The sequence below is a fragment of the Leptodactylus fuscus genome, chromosome 10, assembly GCF_031893055.1.
Source record: "Leptodactylus fuscus isolate aLepFus1 chromosome 10, aLepFus1.hap2, whole genome shotgun sequence".
Lineage (NCBI taxonomy): Eukaryota > Metazoa > Chordata > Amphibia > Anura > Leptodactylidae > Leptodactylus > Leptodactylus fuscus.
In genome coordinates, this window is record NC_134274.1 from 60,522,654 (window position 1) to 60,534,917 (window position 12,264).

Genomic DNA, 12,264 nt, shown 5'->3' on the forward strand with positions numbered 1-12,264 from the left:
CAACTGACGTACACATACACAGAAAACTGATGTACACACCTACACAGACAACTGATATACACACACATACACAGACAAGTGACGTACACACACATACACAGTCAACTGACGTACACACACAGACAACTGACTGACAAACAGATACACAGACAACTGACTGACAAACAGGTACACAGACAACTGACTGACACACAGATACACAGACAACTGACACACACATATAAAGACAACTGACACATAGATAAATAGACAACTGACACACAGATACACAGACAACTGACACAGATACACAGACAACCGACTGACACACAGATACACAGACAACTGACTGACGCACATACACAAACAACTGAAACACAAATACACAGACAACTGACACACAGATACAGTTAACTGACACACAGATGCACAGACAACTGACATACAGATACACAGACAACTGACAGACACACAGATACACAGACAACTGACTGACACACAGATACACAGACAACAGACACACAGATACACAGACAACTGACAGACACACAGATACACAGACAACTGACTGACACACAGATACACAGACAACTGACACACAGATACACAGACAACAGACAGACACACAGATACACAGACAACTGACTGACACACAGATACACAGAGAACTGACACACAGATACACAGACAACTGACTGACACAGATACACAGACAACTGACTGACACACAGATACACAGACAACTGACTGAAACAGAGATACAAAGACAACTGACACACAGATGCACAGACAACTGACACACAGATACACAGGCAACTGACAGACACAGACACACAGATACACAGACAACTGACTGACACAGATACACAGACAACTGACTGACACACAGATACACAGACAACTGACTGAAACAGAGATACAAAGACAGCTGACACACAGATACACAGTCAACTGACTGATACACACACATACACAGACAAGTGACGTACACACACATACACAGACAAGTGACGTACACACACATACACAGACAACTGACTGACACACACACATACACAGAAAACTGATTGACACACACATACAGACAACTGACTGACACTCACATACACAGACAACTGATGTACACAAACATACACAGACAACTGATGTACACACATACACAGATAACTGACATACACACACATACACAGACAACTGACATACACACACATAAACAGACAACTGACTGACACACACACATACACAGACTACTGACTGACACAAACATACACAGACAATTGACGTACACACACACAGACAACTGACTGATAAACAGATACACAGACAACTGACTGACACACAGGTACACAGACAACTGACTGACACACAGATACATGGACAACTGACACACACATACAAAGACAATTGACACACAGATAAATAGACAACTGAAAAACAGATACACAGACAACTGACACACAGATACACAGACAACTGACTGACACACAGATACATAGACAACTGACTAACACACATACACAGACAACTGACACACAGATACACAGACAACTGACTGACACACAGATACAGAGACAACTGACACACAGATACACAGTCAATTGACTGATACACACACATACACAGACAATTGACTGACACACATACACAGACAAGTGACGTACACACACTTACACAGACAAGTGACGTACACACACATACACAGACAACTGACTGACACACATACATACACAGTCAACTGACTGACATACACATACAGACAACTGACTGACACTCACATACACCGACAACTGACATACACAAACATACACAGACAACTGATGTACACACACACAGACAACTGACTGACACAAACACATACACAAACAACTGACTGACACACACTTACACAGACAACTGACTGACACACATACACAGACAACATACTGACACACCTACACAGACAACTGACGTACACACACATACACAGAAAACTGACCTTCACACACATACACAGTCAATTGACGTACACACACATACACAGACAACAGACTGACACACACACATACACAGACAACTGATTGACACACGTACACAGACAACTGACTGACACACACATACACGGACAACTGACACACACATACAAAGATAACTGACACACAGAAAATAGAAAACTGACACAAAGATACACAGACAACTGAAACACAGATACACAGACAACTGACTGACACACAGATACACAGACAACTGACACACAGATACACAGACAACTGACACACAGATACACAGACAACTGTCTGGCACAGAGATACACAGACACCTGACTGACACACAGATACACAGACAACTGACACACAGATACACAGACAACTGACTGGCACACAGATACACAGACGACTGACACACAGATACAGACAACTGACTGACACAAAGATACACAGACACCTGACTGACACACAGACAACTGACTGACACAGAGATACACAGACAACTGACACACACATGCAGTCAACTGAATAATACACACACATACACAGAAAACTGACTGACACACACATACACAGACAAGTGACGTACACACACATACACAGACAAGTGACGTACACACACATACACAGACAAGTGACTGACACACACACATACACAGACAATTGACTGACACACACATACAGACAACTGACTGACACTCACATACACAGACAACTGACGTACACATACACAGAAAACTGATTGACACACACATACAGACAACTGACTGACACTCACATACACAGACAACTGATGTACACAAACATACACAGACAACTGATGTACACACATACACAGATAACTGACATACACACACATACACAGACAACTGACATACACACACATACACAGACAACTGACTGACACACACACATACACAGACTACTGACTGACACAAACATACACAGACAATTGACGTACACACACAGACAACTGACTGATAAACAGATACACAGACAACTGACTGACACACAGGTACACAGACAACTGACTGACACACAGATACATGGACAACTGACACACACATACAAAGACAACTGACACACAGATAAATAGACAACTGAAAAACAGATACACAGACAACTGACACACAGATACACAGACAACTGACTGACACACAGATACATGGACAACTGACACACACATACAAAGACAACTGACACACAGATAAATAGACAACTGAAAAACAGATACACAGACAACTGACACACAGATACACAGACAACTGACTGACACACAGATACACAGACAACTGACTGACACACAGATACAGAGACAACTGACTGACACACAGATACAAAGACAACTGACACACAGATACACAGTCAACTGACTGATACACACACATACACAGACAATTGACTGACACACATACACAGACAAGTGACGTACACACACTTACACAGACAAGTGACGTACACACACTTACACAGACAAGTGACATACAAACACATACACAGACAACTGACTGACACACATACACAGACAACAGACTGACACAGCTACACAGACAACTGACGTACACACACATACATAGAAAACTGACCTACATACACAGACAATTGACGTACACACACATACACAGACTGACACACACACATACACAGACAACTGATTGGCACACGTACACAGACAACTGACTGACACACACATACACGGACAACTGACACACACATACAAAGATAACTGACACACAGATAAATATAAAACTGACACACAGATATACAGACAACTGAAACACAGATACACAGACAACTGACTGACACACAGATACACAGACAACTGACACACAGACAACTGACACACAGATACACAGACAACTGTCTGGCACAGAGATACACAGACACCTGACTGACACACAGATACACAGACAACTGACACACAGATACACAGACAACTGACTGGCACAAGAATACACAGACGACTGACACACAGATACAGACAACTGACTGACACAAAGATACACAGACACCTGACTGACACACAGATACACAGACAACTGACTGACACACAGATACAGACAACTGACACACACATGCAGTCAACTGAATAATACACACACATACACAGACAACTGACTGACACACACATACACAGACAAGTGACGTACACACACATACACAGACAAGTGACGTACACACACATACACAGAGAAGTGACGTACACACACATACACAGACAACTGACTGACACACACATACACAGACAACTGACTGACACACACTTACAGACAACTGACTGACACTCACATACACAGACAACTGACGTACACATACACAGAAAACTGATTGACACACACATACAGACAACTGACATACACACACATACACAGACAACTGACATACACACACATACACAGACAACTGACTGACACACACACATACACAGACTACTGACTGATACACACACATACAGACAATTGACTGACACACATACACAGAGAAGTGACGTACACATGCTTACACAGACAAGTGACATACACACACATACACAGACAACTGACTGACACACATACATACACAGTCAACTGACTGACATACACATACAGACAACTGACTGACACTCACATACACCGACAACTGACGTACACAAACATACACCGACAACTGATGTACACACACACAGACAACCGACTGACACAAACACATACACAGACAACTGACTGACACACACTTACACAGACAACTGACTGACACACATACACAGACAACTGACTGACACACATACAACGACAACAGACTGACACACCTACACAGACAACTGACGTACACACATACACAGAAAACTGACATACACACACATACACAGACAATTGACGTACACACACATACACAGACAACAGACTGACACACACATACACAGACAACTGATTGACACACGTACACAGACAACTGACTGACACACACATACACGGACAACTGACACACACATACAAAGATAACTGACACACAGATAAATAGAAAACTGACACACAGATACACAGACAACTGAGACACAGATACACAGACAACTGACTGACACACAGATACACAGACAACTGACAAACAGATACACAGACAACTGACACACAGATACACAGACAACTGTCTGGCACAGAGATACACAGACACCTGACTGACACACAGATACACAGACAACTGACACACAGGTACACAGACAACTGACTGGCACACAGATACACAGACGACTGACACACAGATACAGACAACTGACTGACACAAAGATACACAGACATCTGACTGACACACAGATACACAGACAACTGACACACACATGTAGTCAACTGAATAATACACACATACACAGACAACTGACTGACACACACATACACAGACAAGTGACGTACACACACATACACAGTCAACTGACGTACACACACACAGACAACTGACTGACAAACAGATACACAGACTGACTGACACACAGGTACACAGGCAACTGACTGACACACAGATACACAGACAACTGACACACACATATAAAGACAACTGACACATAGATAAATAGACAACTTACACACAGATACACAGACAACTGACACAGATACACAGACAACCGACTGACACACAGATACACAGACAACTGACTGACACACATACACAAACAACTGACACACAAATACACAGACAACTGACACACAGATACAGTTAACTGACACACAGATGCACAGACAACTGACATACAGATACACAGACAACTGACAGACACACAGATACACAGACAACTGACTGACACACAGATACACAGACAACTGACACACAGATACACAGACAACTGACAGACACACAGATACACAGACAACTGACTGACACACAGATACACAGACAACTGACACACAGATACACAGACAACTGACAGACACACAGATACACAGACAACTGACTGACACACAGATACACAGACAACTGACACACAGATACACAGACAACTGACTGACACAGATACACAGACAACTGACTGACACACAGATACACAGACAACTGACTGAAACAGAGATACAAAGACAACTGACACACAGATGCACGGACAACTGACACACAGATACACAGACAACTGACAGACACACAGATACACAGACAACTGACTGACACACAGATACACAGACAACTGACACACAGATACACAGACAACTGACACACAGATACACAGAGAACTGACACACAGATACACAGACAACTGACTGACACAGATACACAGACAACTGACTGACACACAGATACACAGACAACTGACTGAATCAGAGATACAAAGACAACTGACACACAGATGCACAGACAACTGACATACAGATACACAGACAACTGACAGACACACAGATACACAGACAACTGACTGACACACAGATACACAGACAACTGACACACAGATACACAGACAACTGACAGACACAGAGATACACAGACAACTGACTGACACACAGATACACAGACAACTGACTGACACAGATACACAGACAACTGACTGACACACAGATACACAGACAACTGACTGAAACAGAGATACAAAGACAACTGACACAGAGATGCACAGACAACTGACACACAGACAACTGACAGACACACAGATACACAGACAACTGACTGACACACAGATACACAGACAACTGACACACCGATACACAGACAACTGACTGACACAGATACACAGACAACTGACTGACACACAGTTACACAGACAACTGACTGAAACAGAGATACAAAGACAGCTGACACACAGATACACAGTCAACTGACTGATACACACACATACACAGACAAGTGACGTACACACGCATACACAGACAAATGACTGACACTCACATACACAGACAACTGACGTACACATACACAGAAAACTGATGTACACACCTACACAGACAACTGATATACACACACATACACAGACAAGTGACGTACACACACATACACAGTCAACTGACGTACACACACAGACAACTGACTGACAAACAGATACACAGACAACTGACTGACAAACAGGTACACAGACAACTGACTGACACACAGATACACAGACAACTGACACACACATATAAAGACAACTGACACATAGATAAATAGACAACTGACACACAAATACACAGACAACTGACACAGATACACAGACAACCGACTGACACACAGATACACAGACAACTGACTGACGCACATACACAAACAACTGAAACACAAATACACAGACAACTGACACAGAGATACAGTTAACTGACACACAGATGCACAGACAACTGACATACAGATACACAGACAACTGACAGACACACAGATACACAGACAACTGACTGACACACAGATACACAGACAACTGACACACAGATACACAGACAACTGACAGACACACAGATACACAGACAAATGACTGACACACAGATACACAGACAACTGACACACAGATACACAGACAACTGACTGACACAGATACACAGACAACTGACTGACACACAGATACACAGACAACTGACTGAAACAGAGATACAAAGACAACTGACACACAGATGCACAGACAACTGACACACAGATACACAGGCAACTGACAGACACAGACACACAGATACACAGACAACTGTCTGACACAGATACACAGACAACTGACTGAAACAGAGATACAAAGACAGCTGACACACAGATACACAGTCAACTGACTGATACACACACATACACAGACAAGTGACGTACACACACATACACAGACAAGTGACGTACACACACATACACAGACAACTGACTGACACACACACATACACAGAAAACTGATTGACACACACATACAGACAACTGACTGACACTCACATACACAGACAACTGATGTACACAAACATACACAGACAACTGATGTACACACAAACACAGATAACTGACATACACACACATACACAGACAACTGACATACACACACATAAACAGACAACTGACTGACACACACACATACACAGACTACTGACTGACACAAACATACACAGACAATTGACGTACACACACACAGACAACTGACTGATAAACAGATACACAGACAACTGACTGACACACAGGTACACAGACAACTGACTGACACACAGATACATGGACAACTGACACACACATACAAAGACAATTGACACACAGATAAATAGACAACTGAAAAACAGATACACAGAGAACTGACACACAGATACACAGACAACTGACTGACACACAGATACATAGACAACTGACTAACACACATACACAGACAACTGACACACAGATACACAGACAACTGACTGACACACAGATACAGAGACAACTGACACACAGATACACAGTCAACTGACTGATACACACACATACACAGACAATTGACTGACACACATACACAGACAAGTGACGTACACACACTTACACAGACAAGTGACGTACACACACATACACAGACAACTGACTGACACACATACATACACAGTCAACTGACTGACATACACATACAGACAACTGACTGACACTCACATACACCGACAACTGACATACACAAACATACACAGACAACTGATGTACACACACACAGACAACTGACTGACACAAACACATACACAAACAACTGACTGACACACACTTACACAGACAACTGACTGACACACATACACAGACAACTGACTGACACACATACACAGACAACATACTGACACACCTACACAGACAACTGACGTACACACACATACACAGAAAACTGACCTACACACACATACACAGTCAATTGACGTACACACACATACACAGACAACAGACTGACACACACACATACACAGACAACTGATTGACACACGTACACAGACAACTGACTGACACACACATACACGGACAACTGACACACACATACAAAGATAACTGACACACAGAAAATAGAAAACTGACACAAAGATACACAGACAACTGAAACACAGATACACAGACAACTGACTGACACACAGATACACAGACAACTGACACACAGATACACAGACAACTGACACACAGATACACAGACACCTGACTGACACACAGACAACTGACTGACACAGAGATACACAGACAACTGACACACACATGCAGTCAACTGAATAATACACACACATACACAGAAAACTGACTGACACACACATACACAGACAAGTGACGTACACACACATACACAGACAAGTGACTGACACACACACATACACAGACAATTGACTGACACACACATACAGACAACTGACTGACACTCACATACACAGACAACTGACGTACACATACACAGAAAACTGATTGACACACACATACAGACAACTGACTGACACTCACATACACAGACAACTGATGTACACAAACATACACAGACAACTGATGTACACACATACACAGATAACTGACATACACACACATACACAGACAACTGACATACACACACATACACAGACAACTGACTGACACACACACATACACAGACTACTGACTGACACAAACATACACAGACAATTGACGTACACACACAGACAACTGACTGATAAACAGATACACAGACAACTGACTGACACACAGGTACACAGACAACTGACTGACACACAGATACATGGACAACTGACACACACATACAAAGACAACTGACACACAGATAAATAGACAACTGAAAAACAGATACACAGACAACTGACACACAGATACACAGACAACTGACTGACACACAGATACATGGACAACTGACACACACATACAAAGACAACTGACACACAGATAAATAGACAACTGAAAAACAGATACACAGACAACTGACACACAGATACACAGACAACTGACTGACACACAGATACACAGACAACTGACTGACACACAGATACAGAGACAACTGACTGACACACAGATACAAAGACAACTGACACACAGATACACAGTCAACTGACTGATACACACACATACACAGACAATTGACTGACACACATACACAGACAAGTGACGTACACACACTTACACAGACAAGTGACGTACACACACTTACACAGACAAGTGACATACACACACATACACAGACAACTGACTGACACACATACACAGACAACAGACTGACACAGCTACACAGACAACTGACGTACACACACATACATAGAAAACTGACCTACATACACAGACAATTGACGTACACACACATACACAGACTGAGACACACACATACACAGACAACTGATTGGCACACGTACACAGACAACTGACTGACACACACATACACGGACAACTGACACACACATACAAAGATAACTGACACACAGATAAATATAAAACTGACACACAGATATACAGACAACTGAAACACAGATACACAGACAACTGACTGACACACAGATACACAGACAACTGACACACAGACAACTGACACACAGATACACAGACAACTGTCTGGCACAGAGATACACAGACACCTGACTGACACACAGATACACAGACAACTGACACACAGATACACAGACAACTGACTGGCACAAGAATACACAGACGACTGACACACAGATACAGACAACTGACTGACACAAAGATACACAGACACCTGACTGACACACAGATACACAGACAACTGACTGACACACAGATACAGACAACTGACACACACATGCAGTCAACTGAATAATACACACACATACACAGACAACTGACTGACACACACATACACAGACAAGTGACGTACACACACATACACAGACAAGTGACGTACACACACATACACAGAGAAGTGACGTACACACACATACACAGACAACTGACTGACACACACATACACAGACAACTGACTGACACACACTTACAGACAACTGACTGACACTCACATACACAGACAACTGACGTACACATACACAGAAAACTGATTGACACACACATACAGACAACTGACATACACACACATACACAGACAACTGACATACACACACATACACAGACAACTGACTGACACACACACATACACAGACTACTGACTGACACAAACATACACAGACAATTGACGTACACACACAGACAACTGACTGATAAACAGATACACAGACAACTGACTGACACACAGGTACACAGACAACTGACTGACACACAAATACATGGACAACTGACACACATGCAAAGACAACTGGCACACAGATAAATAGACAACTGAAAAACAGATACACAGACAACTGACACACAGATACACAGACAACTGACTGACACACAGATACATGGACAACTGACACACACTTACAAAGACAACTGACACACAGATAAATAGACAACTGAAAAACAGATACACAGACAACTGACACACAGATACACAGACAACTGACTGACAAACAGATACATAGACAACTGACTAAAACACATACACAGACAACTGACACACAGATACACAGACAACTGACTGACACACAGATACACAGACAACTGACTGACACACAGATACAGAGACAACTGACTGACACAGATACAAAGACTACTGACACACAGATACACAGTCAACTGAATGATACACACACATACACAGACAATTGACTGACACACATACACAGACAAGTGACGTACACACACTTACACAGACAAGTGACGTACACACACATACACAGACAACTGACTGACACACATACATACACAGTCAACTGACTGACATACACATACAGACAACTGATTGACACTCACATACACCGACAACTGACGTACACAAACATACACCGACAACTGATGTACACACACACAGACAACTGACTGACACAAACACATACACAAACAACTGACTGACACACACTTACACAGACAACTGACTGACATACATACACAGACAACTGACTGACACACATACACAGACAACAGACTGACACACCTACACAGACAACTGACGTACACACACATACACAGAAAACTGACCTACACACACATACACAGACAATTGACGTACACACACATACACAGACAACAGACTGACACACACACATACACAGACAACTGACACACGTACACAGACAACTGACTGACACACACATACACGGACAACTGACACACACATACAAAGATAACTGACACACAGATAAATAGAAAACTGACACACAGATACACAGACAACTGAAACACAGATACACAGACAACTGTCTGACACACAGATACACAGACAACTGACACACAGATACACAGACAACTGACACACAGATACACAGACAACTGTCTGGCACAGAGATAACCAGACACCTGACTGACACACAGATACACAGACAACTGACACACAGATACAGACAACTGACTGACACACAGATACACAGTCAACTGACACACAGACAACTGACAGACACACAGATACACAGACAACTGA